General features: G+C 41.8%; 1 protein-coding gene across 4 annotated transcripts in view; it reads right to left on the reverse strand.

The window, feature by feature from the left end:
- The window catches only part of PGCKA1 (PDCD10 and GCKIII kinases associated 1), a 79,308-nt gene that overhangs the window by 55,703 nt on the left and 8,245 nt on the right, over positions 1-15,360 (reverse strand). The window contains exon 2 of one of the 4 annotated variants that reach the window (XM_070452053.1): positions 12,325-12,435. The exons of the other annotated variants lie outside the window; for them this stretch is intronic. The gene's annotated coding sequence lies outside the window, so the exon portion shown is untranslated. The remainder of the gene's footprint in view (positions 1-12,324; positions 12,436-15,360) is intronic. 4 annotated transcript variants of the gene reach the window in all.

Here is a 15,360-nt window from a genome sequence, read left to right on the forward strand (position 1 = left end):
TTGTGTCCAACTCTTTGCAACCCCATGGACTGCAGCACGCCAGGCTCCCCTGTGCTTCACCAGCTCCCAGAGCTCGCTCAAACCCATGTCCATCGAGTCAGTGATGCCACCCAACCATCTCATCCTCTGTCATCCCCTTCTCCTCCTGCCTTCTATCTTCCCCAGCACCAGAGTCCTTCCCATGAGTCGGCTCTTTGCATCAGGCGGCCAAAGTACTGGAGCTTCAGCTTCAGCATCAGTCCTTCCAATGAATATTCAGGACTGATTTCCTTTAGGATGGACTGGTTTGATCTCCTTGCTATCCAAGGTACTCTGAAGAGTTTTCTCCAGCACCACACTTCGAGAGCATCAGTTCTTCAGTGCTCAGCCTTCTTTATGGTCCAACTCTCATATCCATACATGACTACTAGAAAAACTATAGCTTTGACTATATAGACCTTTGTTGGCAAATGCTTTTTAATACACTGTCTAGGTTGTCATAGCCAACGCAGGAGATGCAGGTTCAATCCCTGGGTCGGGAAGATCCCCTGGAGAAGGAAGTGGCAACCCACTCCAGTATTCTTGCCTGGAAAATCCCATGGACATAGGAGTCTGGAGGGCTACAGTCCACAGGGTCGAAAAGAATTGAACATGACTGAGTGACTTCACACACACAATTACCCCAGGGCTATGGTGGTAAATAGAACATATGCTAAGTACATTTACCTTTTGGTCTGTGCATTTAAGAGACCAAGCCCAGGCACTTTTGAGTCATTGCATTCTCTGAATGAAGCCAGAGAGGTGATTCAAAATTGCAATTATTTTCCACCTTATGTAAAGTAGTTTTTTTTTTCTTTTTTAACTCCTTGTAGTTGAGGAAAACTGATTTTGCAGATTAGCCACAATCACAAGCCATTCCGGAAATTTAAATTCCTCAGGCTCTAGTTAAACATTGTTGGTAAAAAGTTCCTGCTCACTACCACCTAGAAATTTATTCCATGGCATGACATATATAATGATTATATCTTTACCTAGGCTCTTTACAATTTCCAAATTTATATACATGACTCAACTAAATAGAGGAGCTCAAGGAATCGATCTCCTAAATAACCAATTCATAAACACTTTTATACATAATTTCCTGCCAAGAAACTGACAGAATTTCCTCCAACTTCAAGAATCCTATTCCTGGAGGAGGACATGGCAACCCATTCCAGTATTCTTGCCTGCAGAATTCCATGGACAGAGGAGCCTGGTGGGCTACAGTCCATGGGGTTGCAAAGAGTCAGACACAACTGAACAACTTTCACTTTCATGTCAAGAATCTTAACCACTCCCCCAAAAAGCACACTAGTTTTGGGTGGGACAGAGTTAATTTGAAAATGAGAAATACAGACTAGAATGCTGATCATTAAAATGTTTATTTTGAGCAAAGGATCCTTGTTATCTCAGCCTTTAACATGCATTTGGCAGCCTGTATTAAAATGGCTTATTCTTCAGGGGGTGAGGGGTGGATCATGGGTGGGGTGGACTGGGATGAGATAGCAGTTCCAGTTTTACCACTCTTATTAATTTTCTTACTAGGGTTGAAATATGCAGCGGGGACAAAGAGCACTGTTTCTATGAACTGTTTAAAGGAGAGAGAAGGAGGAAATGTGAGAGGGATGATTTCTCAATTTTGTTTTTTAAAAGGCAGTCTCGTGGCTGCATTTCCTCCTAAACCCAACACTTTGTGTCCAACTGGATAGACACGTCCTTAGGTCTGGCAGTACATGGAAAGATCAAGAAAGGGTTTTCATTGATCAGCAGAAGGTCAGGTAGCAAAGCTGGGAGAAATGCTTCTGCTGAGGTATCTGACAAGACTGACCTTTGAAATCATTAAGTGTTGGTATTTTGATCTGTCTAAAAAAGTAAAGTGAGTTCTTTCATAAGGAAGTGGGAAAAAGCCAGACTAAATGATTATAAACTAATCAGTGCGGGTAGGGCAATGATGACCTCAGACTGGTCAGATGGGTTAAATGAAAGGGGTCTGGGGATGTGCCAGTAACTCTGCCCTGCGAACTGTTTTCAATAGAACTGTAGTTGGGTGGGGAGAGGAGGCCTGGAGGGATGCATTTGAGCTCAGAGGGGTGCATGGGTGCATACACGCTGACACTGCCAGAGGCTGGTCTGGCTTCTGAAGATCCACGGGGTGGGGAGGGAGCCTGGGGCACAACAATGCTTTGGAGTGGGATTTCTGGGTGTCCCCTAGGAATTTCTCTAAGAGTGATGTAATATATTTGATTTTCTCTTTTTATTTCAGGTTTCTGACCAGTAAACAAACCCTTTCCTAGTGCTTAAGTCATTTTATAAATCTAACTCACAAATAAGGTGACTCTTTAGTTCTTAAAAACTTTCAACTTAGTATAAAACAGCCAATTATCTTAAACATTTCAACTTACAGGTCCAAGGTCTGAATCAATTGCTCAGTGACATGTTTTAAATTGGAGTCACAAGGCTATTCATGTTAGTTGACAAATTATCTGAAACATTGTGAATACTGTATGTAATTAAAATAGTAAAGACAGACTTCCCCAGAACTACATATAAAAATACAAATACCTCGGGTTTTATTTAGTCCATCTCATTTGTACTTGATTCTAAACCTTCCCAGCGTTAAAACACTACATCGTAAGGAAACAATTTGTTTTCACATGGAACCCAAACCTGACAATGGGTGCGATCTTCTCACCTCTGTCCCCAAGATTCTAATTACTAGTCACCTAATTCTCAAGACCTCTTTAATTCTTCCATCTCCCACACAGGCTGAACTTGGCAATTGACCCAAATCAACACTTCTATTCACCATTTAACCCTGAATTCTGATTAAACTCTCAATTCTCTGTACACCCTTCCCTGATGCCACAATCATCACTCACAGATATAGCCTGCCAGACTCTTCTGTCCATGAGATTCTCTGGGCAAGTATACTGGAGTGGGTTGCCATTTCCTTCTCCAGGGGATCTTCCAGACCCAGGAATCGAACCCAGGTCTCCTGCACTGCAGGCAGATTCTTTACTGACTGGACTATGAGGGAAGCCCACAAGTGTGCACAGGACCTGCCAATAGACTCTGCATCAACACCCTTCTTCTGATGGATAACAGGTGGCAGATGAATAGGGCCTGGTCACAGAAGGAGAACTAGAACCTGGAGAAAGAAATGCAATGGTACAACAGAAGCCAGAGGGAAGAGTTTCCACAAGGAAGGTGTCATTAACATCAGTAGCTTGAAAGGCAGCAGGGAAGTTTGTAAAGTATAGGGATGAAACAGGACCATTAGATTTGATGGTCATACACTTAAATTTAAGATTCAAATTGCATCAGTGAGATTTTCATGTCCTTGTATGGGCAGAAAACAGCGACAGAGGGAGAGTGAGCTAGAAGTGAGAAATTTGGGATTGCATTTCGAGGCAGCAAGAACTCAAGAATTAAGATGTTTTAATTTAATGCTGTATTTTAATAAGGGGTAAAGAGAGGCAGGGAAGAGTGAATGATATGGAGTGGTAACCAAAAAGTGGAAGAAAGAGGCTCAAGGGGAAGAGATATTTATTCTATATTTTAATTTTAAAAATAGATCTGAGGGTGTTTGCTGAGGAGAGAGTTGATTCCTTTTGTGGGGGAGGGATGGAGAGCTTAGAATTTGAAGATTTGGGTTGGAGACAGGATTAACGGGTGAGGCAGAGTACCAGAGGATCTCAGCTAAAAGGTAAGGAGACCAGGTGAAAAGGTTGACCTTGAACAGGAAAAGGAGCATCTTATCCCCTAAGAATGGAGGGAATGTGGCAAGGACTGATACCAAGGGAGATAGGCGTGGGTGTGGGCGGGGCAGGAAGTGAAGGTAGCCGGGCTGAGCTGCCGGAATCTGGCCCCCTCTGGCCAGCCTGGCAGGACTCAACACACAGTTCCGGGGAACAGAAGGAGTCTGGACTGGGATGATCACAGCGCCAGACATGGGCAAACGGAACCATCAGAGGGCCTCCTGATTATGCAGTAATTCACAGGGATCACAGGTCACCGGAGGAATCTCAAGGATTCTCTTCAATTTTGATTTCTCCGGTAAAGAAAATCAGACCAGAGACATACTCAAGAGCAGTTACTGGTGACTCTCAAACGACAAACAGGTTTCTTGGCTTCGGCCTCCCTCCGCTGTTATAAAAATACACACAACCAATGTTCTCTCTCCCTCTCCCTGGCGCTCTTTCCCTCATTCTCCTGCTTTGAAGTACATCACTTTTGCTGAAAACTCCCTGGCCTCTCCTCCCTCGTCAATCTGATCCCTTAAAGCTTTGCAACATCCCTTTACTTTCCTTTGTTGCACCTCACTGAACAATTTGAAATTCTAGTTTTATTTACATAATTATTTAATGTTCTTCTTTCCCAGCAGATATTATAAGCCACATGAAGACAAGGATTCTATTTGTTCACTTCTGTCTCCTGGTGAGCATACAGCCCAAAGTCTAGATGGACTTGGTGCTCAATAAACATGATGAAGGAATTTATATTCCAAGCATATAGTGTGGGAGCATAGTGTTCAGGAATTTTATTTGCAAATTAAAGTTCTGCATTTGTGAAAAGAGTCCACTGTGGTGTGGCAAGAAGGCTGACCTATGTATTCCCTGGGCATATAGGGAGTGCTCAATATATATTTGTTGAATGAATAAGTGAATTTCCATGCTAGTTATTTTCATTCTCTTGAAAAAAAACCAATACCACACTGTGCCTCCAAGCCACTGAAAATAATTTAAAGATACTACCTAAACATTAAAAAAAAAAACTATTTAAATAATTAAGATTTTCCAGTGTGATTTAGAATAAATATTAGAGTTCATCAATACTTTGTTAATAATCATCAATTATTTAATAAAAATTAATTATATAATTAAGGTAGCTTCTGGGATAATATATAATTGGAAAACCTAACGTTTAATTCCTAAAGCTTTACACTTCGGAATGTCTCAGAGACACTTTTTCTCATGATACTAAGTGAACTTGAACTTATCAAGCTTCAGGACAAAAATTCATGCATGTGCAAACATTTAAAAATAAAAGTATCCCCAATGAACTGTCTACCACCTTTCCCAGGAAAGAAAATTCATGAACACATGCATGAAGATTAGTACCATAGTGTAGGCAAATATTTTTCCATGTCCCACCCCAAAGCAAACAAATGAAAGTAGAAACTTCAAGGACAATTATAAAATGTATCCTAGTTTAAAGATACAGCATCCTTTTCTCCTTTGGTTTTCCTTTATACCCTTATCAGAAATAAATAATGCTAGCAGGAAAACATTTCTGCTCTTTTGACTGTGAGGTAATTTATTTTTGTCTTATATTTTTCTACTTTCAAAACTTTATAAAGAGAAAAAATAGAAAGCACTCAAATGTTTGTTGATTATGGATATTAAAAGACATTAGTGAATCTACCTGGTCTAGGTTATACCTACACACCCCAACATTCTCATTCTTTCATGGAACTTTTAATTTCCAAAAGAGGCTATTATTCTGGTTAATAATTAAAATGTTCCAGTGTTTAGGTATACACAGTATCACAGTGTTGGCATAAAAATGCTTTGTCACCGTCACTTGGGCAAGTTATGGGGAACATAGATGCTTTGTTAGTTATAATATTTGGGGAAGTTAAGGAATATATAAATTCTTGGGTTTTCAGGAAGTCTGATTTCAAATAGTCTATTCTGTTGTCCATACAAAATGCTCTACATTTTACTAGAAGATTTGGTACCTATATCTCACAGCAAAATTACTACCTGTCGATAGATGATGGCTCAGACTGCCCACAGTTGAACAACGAGAAAGGTAACTTGTCCTAGGTATTTCTGAAGGCACACACAGAGTCCAGGGCTGGGTTATGTATTGTTAATAATCCCTCCCAGGCTCAACTGTCCTTTCATCTTGGAATTTTCTGACTCTTAAGATCTGAGTTCACTCACATTCCTTCCTATGCTATTTGCAGTGAAGGTCTATGGAAGGTTGTACATTCTCATATACGTTCAGCCTCTACACATATTCCCAGTATTCAGGAAGCTAAATTTCTTTTTTTTTTAAAGATTCTTTTGATGTGGATTATTTTTAAAGTCTTTTGTTGAATTTTTTACAGCATTTCATCTGTTTCATGTTTACTTTTCTGGCCATGAGACATATGGGATCTTAGTTCCCTGACCATACCCCTTGCATTGGAAGGTGAAGTATTAAGTCCTGGACCACCAGGGAAGTCACAATTTCTGCATTTGTGAAAAGCAAAATGTGAGCTTACTGAAAGGCAGGCACATAGCTGACCAAGGGGAAATAATTATTTGTACTTTAAATTAATCCTTAGTTTCATTACATAAAAACACTAGCTTGCTTAATAGAATTTAAAGGTATATCACAGTTTGGAAGGACTGTTGCTGAGGCTGAAGCTTCAATACTATGGCCATCTGATGTGATGAGCTGACTTATTGGAATAGACCCTGATACTGGGAAAGGTTGAGGGCAAAAGAAGAAGGAGGTGGCAGAAGATGAGATGGTTAGATAGCATCACTGATTCAATGGAGATGAATCTGAGCAAACTCCGAGAGATAGCAAAGGACAGAAGAGCCTGGCGTGCTGCAGTCCATGGGTGGCCAAGAGGTGCACATGGCTTAGCGACATAAGAACAACAACAGGGTTGTGACACTTAACTCTTTTTGCTTTCTTTCCCCAATTTGAAGATAAAATGTACAAATGCATTGTAAGGATACCTTAAATACTTAAAGCGCTGTGAATCCATATAAGAATAGCAACAAGATAAAGAAAAATTGGTTTGAAAGCGTTTAAAACTAAACTTTATATAAATGTGTGTGGGCATAGAGTCTAATAAAAATACACCATGGTAACTTAAAACCTGGCAATGTTTAAGATATGGAAACTGTTGAGTTGAAATAAATTAATAGAACACTGGAAACAAGCTCATCAAATTTGCACAACGGGAGCAGAAAAATCTGAAAGGTAGAGGCCCGTTTGGGTGATGAAAGCCAGACGCTAAGGGCAGTTCTTACAAACAAAAATATCCTGATTAGCTTCAGGGGAGGAGGAGAAAAGAACCAGGTGCCACGGGTAGGAAAGCCAAACAGCCCTTAGCAGATGGAGGCAAAATGACTCCCTAACTACCCCTAGGTAACTCCTGGTCTAAGGACAAGGCAGACCTCTCTCATCATTTCCGTCAGTGGATTGCCATCCACAAGTGTCCAGATCTCTGGAACACCACCACGTGAGACGTTGCTCTGAGCCCACAACCAGGTTGCCTTTCTCGAAGATAAGAAACAGTCCGCAAAGCCCATGCTGTGAAGAGGGGCTATGAGAACTGTGGGAAGTAAGCGATCTGAAGACAGCTGCAAGAAATCATCACTGACTTCATCAACAAATACAAGTGTCCTTCAAGAGCCATGTCATTTCCTTAGGAAGTGCAAGATATGGGTGTGCTGTCGATTCTCACTTAAATCCAAAGTCCATTTCTCCAGTATAACCAGTTAGGCAGTGTAGCCGAGAGCAGTCAATTTATTCTTACTGTGTGAAGGGGTAGGGGTGGGGTGGAGGAGCTTGCTGTCCGTGTTGAGTGCAGCTGAGTGTGTGAGTCTTTCTCCTGCCCTAATCTTAATTCTGCCTCTAGGATCTTAAGTCTAACTAGTCCAGCCATTGCTTTAAATGAGTGTTTTACACTCTGTTGAAAGTGAAGTCGCTCGGTCGTGTCTGATTACACTCTGTTGAGCATGAAGCTAAACACTCTCTGAGCACATTGTTTATGGCAGGAAGTAGGTTTATTCACTGCTGCTGCTAAGTCACGTCAGTCGTGTCCAACTCTATGTGCGACCCCATAGACGGCAGCCCACCAGGCTCCCCCGTCCCTGGGATTCTCCAGGCAAGAATACTGGAGTGGGTTGCAATTTCCTTCTCCAGTGCATGAAAGTGAAAAGTGAAAGTGAAGTTGGTCAGTCATGTCGGACTCCCAGCGACCCCATGGACTGCAGCCCACCAGGCTCCTCCATCCATGGGAGTTTCCCAGGTAAGAGTACTGGAGTGGGTTGCCATTGCCTTCTCCGGGTTTATTCACTGGACAGTTCAATAAAAGCCCAGCTACTCCCAGATGCAGGGAACGTTAGAGGAGATTTTGTGCAGTATAAAGAATTCCAGACTCTGAGTTAGCACAATCCGTGGGTTCTAGTTTTGGCCCTCTGAATAATTTAGGGTTATATGATTTTAGCTAGGCTGTTAACCTCCCTGGGCCTTAGTTTCCTCATCTGTGTAATGGAGATAGTGAACTAAATGACGTCTAAGGCCCTTTTTGGATCCTCCATTCTGGAATGACTGTGGACTCCGTGTTCACAAGGAGTAATCATGTTGGGATAGAATAGAATGATCGAGAGTTTTCAGGAGATAATTAGGGTGGTTTGCTCATTTTCTGCAAAATCTGGTTTCTCAGTTGCAAAAAATCCAGTGGAGAGATTGCAAATGACTCCGGTAATCTCTGCCTCACAGATAACCACTGCTAGTAATTTTTTCTTCTGGATATTATACGTGTTAATTATAACTGTTACTATTGCCATGTTAGGTGCCAAATATAATCATTACTAATTATATTAAAATGGAACATTAAATACATGTTTCTTTAACAAACTTCAAAAAATGTAAGATTATATCTTGGACATCTTTCCATGTCATCACATATACATCTCATTTTTTTTTAAAAATCACCACAGAGTACTGCACTGTATCTGCACGTTGTAGTTCATTTAACCAGCATATATTGACAACAGATACACCATTCTTTGTGATCATAAACAATAGTGCAACAGAATTCCTTTGTATGCCCTGTCCAAATATTTAGCCTTGACACCTCCTCCCTCACTTTCCATTTCCAACCCATCACCAGGTCCTGGTGGTTTCACCTAATATCTCAGGAACCCACACACTTCTCTCCACTGAATTCTCTCTACTTTATTCAAGTGGAGATTCAACAATGTCTTACACAACAGCCCCTTACTTGAGGCTAGTCTCCTCTAGCCCCATGTCTTCCTTCTAGCTTCCTAACTTGCAACCAGAGATGCAAAACTTATTTCCCAGTTTACAACCTTCAGTAGCTTCTCTCTGTTCCTAAGATAAAGACCACTGCCTTGTAATGGTTTTACTATTGATACTGCACTTTGAGGTCAGCATATAGTCTGGAACTTGTGTGTTTTACCTGCACCCTAGGATGTAGATTAAATTAGTATGTAGAGTAAATTACTCAGTCAGGATGACACACTTCTGAGATGGTTAGTAAGGATGTTATCAGATGCTTATAATTCAGAGATGGTTTCTACAAGCTGTTTCTTTATCTGCCATCAACACAAAGGACTTGACTAATTAGCAAATAGCTGTTAGAAGTTATTTTTCCTTGGTGAAGTCAGTGTTGTACAGGATGTGTGGGCAGGCCAGAAACAGTGTTGAGGTATCCCGACTCTTGCATCAAATGGTACCTGGTAGTGATTCAGTATCTGTCCTTCCCAGCGGTTCCCAGGATATGCTGGTGAATACTGCCTTGTCTAGTTCTTGCTGCTTAATTAAACCCTTAGGTTAGCCGAACCCTGTCCCTAGAGGAGTGTTCCATTTGCCTCTAATGAACTTTCCATGAAAGATCTAATTGGAGAAACAAGAGGAAGAGAAAGGGGAACTTCACCCAGATTACAAACAGGCTGCATGACTGTTTCAACTCTTGCTTACAAGTCAGTATTACAATGTAAGGCTAGATGGAGCCTGATATTTGCTTTGGGATCAGGTATGAGGCTATGGGGAAGGAGACTTGTACCCTCAGCCACCTCTAAATATTGAAGGTTTCAACATCCACCCCCGAAAATCCTAAATAAGATCTTAAATAAGGGTCGGATTGATTGAGGTCAGATTATAGTATGTAACTTAAAAGACCCTGCACAGTCTACCTTCTGCCACCTCTCCTGGTCCTCCTCCCGCTCAGGAGACTTCCGGAACACCGTGCCTTGGGGGACGTCTGAGCCTACAGCCTGCCTTTGCACCTGAGGACCCACTTTGCCCAATCAGATCCCTCTTACCCTTCCCAGCTTGGTGGGACAGGCTTTCCTCAGGGAAGCCACTCTGGCCTCTCAGGCCAGGTCATGCCCCCCCACCCTCACAGAGCCCAGGGCAGCTCTCCCCCGTTCCCTAAGGGAATGGATGATGATGTGTCCTTACGCTAACTACACTGAGTCCTACAGTACTGCCTCCAGGCCTGTGTTAATTACCTTTGTATTCCCACTGTCTGGCACAGTCTCTATGGACATTTGTTCAATAAAGAGCATTTAGATTTTAGGCCCCACAGGCATCAGTATTTTTTTTAAAGTTTTTATGGAACTAGGTTCACTAAATGAAGTGAGCCTTCCATAATGAAAACACTTAACAGTATTAAAAAAAAAAAAAATCCAACCAAACTCACAAAGTGAAGGGCGAAGGATATATAAAATACAAAGGTGAAGCAATGGCCCTCTCTTTTAAATACTATCCACGCCAACTTAATTCTGTTGAAAACAGTTTACAGTCAAGAGAGCCAGAAGAAAACCACCTTCTTCCTCACTCACTCTGCCTATTTCATAGTTTCCTTTCCTTCCAACATTTACAGCAGGATCATTTCAGTATGCAAATAAGTTCTGCTTTCTCAGAGAACTCCATTTTTACTTTGTTTCCACACATCAAGTCCTTGGCATTCTCCCTACTTCCCACTAATAACACACGGAATACACTTCCCCCCAAGCTTCTGTATATGCTGAGGTTCAGGGAGGATTTAAAACTACCCCTGGACAGCTATTTAAGGAGATCATTTTATGATAAGGCAAGTTACATATCTAGTTAGAAATTCCGGGGAAATCCCATAAGTTTCAGTTAGAAGTTTCCTGTTATTTCATGTGGCCTTTGTCCAAGGTAAAGATGAGGTGAGCTGGGAGGAAAAGTGCATTGTTTGAACACCTGCCCTTCCCAGGCCCTTTCTTGCATCTTGTATCCCATGGCCCTGCTCTGGTCCTAACCTCTCATCTCACTTTCGAGAAAATTGTGGGCCACAGAGATTGAGAATCAGGTTGATTAAGTGTTTACTAAATGCAGACAAATGCAGCTTTACAGATAAGGAAACTGAAACCCAGGGAGGTTCCAGGCAGACTTGGGACCCACACCTGATGGGGTTCCAGCCCTCACTCCTGTCTCTTCTGGGAGAGCCAGGCCTGACTCAAATGGGGTCATGACCTGGTCTTCCTTGAGACTCACTTGGGAAGCACAGGTGACCCACTGGCTCAGTGAATGGAAGAAAGAACCTTGGCTTCTTCTGTTGTTGTTGTTAAGTCCTGTCCGACTCTTCTGTGACCCCATGGACTATACAGAGCCCACCAGGTTCCTCCGTCCATGGGATTTCCCAGGCAAGAATACTGGAGTGGGTAGCCATTTCCATCTCCAGGGGATCTTCCCAACCCAGGGATCAAGCCCGAGTCTCCTGCATGGCAGGTAGATTCTTTACCACTGAACCACCTGGGAAGCCTAACAGTTTCTTTCAAGGGTTCCCAGAAACTAGACAGACAGTAAGCACCTGCAAACAGAGTGAGTAAAGACATCTAAAGGACGAAACATGCGTGTGATGCAGTCATTTGTGACTAAGAGGATGACTCTGAGTTTCTGAGTCTCACCCAGTCACACCTGTCAGTGGAGCCCTTCAAGGCGCTGCAGCAGTGAATTCTGGAAATTTGTTTGGTTTACTTGTTTTGCTTTTTGTCTAATTAACTCTTACAGGACAACTGCCTGTCTAGGGTTGTAGTTTCAGTAATTTTTTTCCTCTGAAGCTACTTTAGCTTTAACTTTTTATTGATTTTTTGGACTAGATCCAGGTCACACTACTTTTGCCCCATTAAACCTTTGATTGCAGGTACGGAATTATAAAAACAACCCTCTGGCTCTCTCAATTTGTTGTGACTTCTTCACACCCTCTTTGTTTCCAGGCTGTCTCCCAAGATCCACAATTTTCATTTCTACCTGGGCTTCAGCACCACAAAACACTTGCCTTTTAGTAGCTCAGACAGTAAAGAACCTGCCTCCAATGCAGGAGACTGGAGATTGATCACTGGGTCAGGAAGATCCTCTGGGGAAGGGAATGGCAACCCACTTCAGTATTCTTGCCTAGAGAATTCCAAGGACAGACCATGGGATCACAAAGAGTCAGATATGACTGAGCAACTAACACACTTTACCTTTGAAAGGAGAAAGCAAGCTCTGCATCAATAATAGAGACTGAACTTATCTTACAGAGCTGGGGGATCAGGCTTCCATCAGGGGTCTTCTGGGGCTGGACCTCGGCCTGGGTTGCAGTGACTCTCTGAAGCTTATATCACGTCCGTTCCTAGAATACTTGGCTTCCTTCATCAAAACCAAATCCCAGTGAGGATCATAAAACGTGTCCCATCAAGTATAAAAGACAATGCACAGAAATTGTACGTAGCAAACTAAACAATTCAAATCATTTGAAATGTAAAGCATGGTTTGTTGTTATTACAATTACCATATGAATTCAATGAAATAAGAAAATCAGGCCAGGGAGGAAATCAGGTTTTATGAGGTATTTTCAAGTTTCCATGAAATAGTTACTTGGAATCATCAATATAAACTTTCAAGCATCTCTCTGAGTTTGGCACAGTATATATGGGAGGAAAAAGTAAACCGAAACTTAAAACTGGATAATTGGGATAATTTCTGCCAACAACCAAATATAAAACCTGCAGAGTACTTCAGTGGATAGAAGATTGGGCTTAGCATCAATAGAATGGGTTCAAACACTGGCTGGGTGACACCCCTAAATCTCTCTGTGAAAGTGGCATAATATTTAGGTTGGTGAAAAAGTAATTGAGGTTTCAGACCGTGAATTTTAAATCATTATAACTAGGCTCAAACACACTTTTATTATTCAAAATAGGAACCATTACTGTCAACACATTTTTGCCAATGAGAAACAAGTTTATTTGTCTAGTGAACCCTTGGAAAGCATTTTCTGCCTCCTGCTGACTAAGGAAGCATTTTCCCTGCAAAAAGTTGTCGAGATGCTTGAAAAAGCAGTAGTTCATTGATGACAGGTCAGGTGAATATGGCAGAAGAGGCAAAACTTCATAGCCCAATTTGTTCAACTTTTGAAGCACTGGTTGTGTGGCATGTGGTCAGGGGTTGTCCTGGAGAAGAACTGGGCGCTTTCTGTTGATCAATGCCAACTGCAAGCATTGTAGATCTCATCGATCCGCTGAGCATACTTCTCAGATGTAATGGCTTCTCTGGGATTCAGAAAGCTGTAGTGGATCAGACAGACAGCAGGCCATCAAACAGCGATCGTGATCTTTTTTTGGTGATCTTTTTTTAGCTTCAGGAAGTGTTTTGGAGCTTCTTCTTGGTCCAACCACTGAGCTGGTCATCACTGGTTATTGAAAAAAATCCACTTTTCATCACATGACACAATTCTATGGAGAAATGGTTCATTGTTGTATAGAATAGGAGAAGACAACACTTCAAAATGAAGATTTTTTAAAACTTTTGGTCAACTCATGAGGCACCCACTTACTGAGCTTTTCCACCTTTCCAATTTGCTTTGAATGCCGAGTGACTGTAGAACGGCAGACAGTGAGTTCCTCGGCAACTTCTTGTGTAGCTGTAAGAGGATCAGTTTCGACGATCCTCTCAATTGGTCATGTCAACTTCCAATGGCTGGCCACTGCGCTCCTCATCTTCAAGGCTCTTGTCTCCTTTGCAAAACTCCTTGAAACACCACTGCACTGTACATTCATTAGCAACTCCTGGGCCAAATGCATTGTTGATACTATGAGTTGTCTTTGCTGCTTTCTGCAACCCATTCTGAACCCAAACTAGAAAATCACTTGAATTTGCTTCTTATCTAACATCATTTCCCTAGTCTAAAATAAATATAAACAGCAAGTAATAAGTCATCAGCAAAATAATAATAATAATAAAATAAGAAATGTGCATTAAAATCATGTATAACATAACCACATTTAAGAATGCACCAATGTCAAACAGCAAAGTTCAATAATGCAAAACCACAATTATTTTTGCACCAACCTAATAATTCTACCTATACAAATGTCACAGGACAGGTGGGAAGGTCTAATAAACTCAAAAACTATAAGAACTGCTTCGTTATAATTAATTGCCTGCCAAAAAACTTATCTCATTTTATACACACACACACACACACACACACACAAAATTTACATGGGCATGCTGACTTGGAACTTTAACGTTTGAATTGCCTCTTAGTGAAAGAGATGGGAATACCAGACCACCTAACCTGCCTCTTGAGAAACCTGTATGCAGGTCAGGAAGCAACAGTTAGAACTGGATATGGAACAACAGACTGGTTCCCAATAGGAAAAGGAGTACATCAAGGCTGTATATTGCCACCCTGCTTATTTAACTTATATGCAGAGTACACCATGAGAAACGCTGGGCTGGAAGAAGCACAAGCTGGAATCAAGATTGCTGGGAGAAATATCAATAACCTCAGATATGCAGATGACACCACCCTTATAGCAGAAAGTGAAGATGAACTAAAAAGTCTCTTGATGAAAGTGAAAGAGGAGAGTGAAAAAGTTGGCTTAAAGCTCAACATTCAGAAAATTAAGATCATGGCATCTGGTCCCATCACTTTATGGGAAATAGATGGGGAAACAGTGGAAACAGTGGCAGACTTTAATTTTTTGGGCTCCAAAATCACTGCAGATGGTCACTGCAGCCATGAAATTAAAAGACGCTTACTCCTTGGAAGGAAAGTTATGACCAACATAGATAGCATATTAAAAAGCAGAGACATTACTTTGCCAACAAAGGCCTGTCTGGTCAAGGCTATGGTTTTTCCAGTGGTCATGTATGGATGTGAGAGTTGGACTGTGAAGAAAGCTGAGCACCGAAAAATTGATGCTTTTGAACTGTGGTGTTGGAGAAGACTCTTGAGAGTTCCTTGGACTGCAAGGAGATCCAACCAGTCCATCCTGAAGGAGATCAGTCCTGGGTGTTCATTGGAAGGACTGATGCTGAAGCTGAAACTCCAATATTTTGGGCACCTCATGCGAAGAGCTGACTCATTGGAAAAGACCCTGATGCTTGGAGGGATTGGGGGTAGGAGGAGAAGGGGACGACAGAGGATGAGATGGTTGGATGGCATCACCGACTCGATGGGCATGAGTTTGAGTAAACTCCGGGAGTTGGTGATGGACAGGGAGGACTGGCGTGCTGTGATTCATGGAGTCGCAAAGAGTTGGACACGAGTGAGCGACTGAACTGAAC

The sequence above is a fragment of the Odocoileus virginianus genome, chromosome 21 (assembly GCF_023699985.2).
Source record: "Odocoileus virginianus isolate 20LAN1187 ecotype Illinois chromosome 21, Ovbor_1.2, whole genome shotgun sequence".
NCBI lineage: Eukaryota > Metazoa > Chordata > Mammalia > Artiodactyla > Cervidae > Odocoileus > Odocoileus virginianus.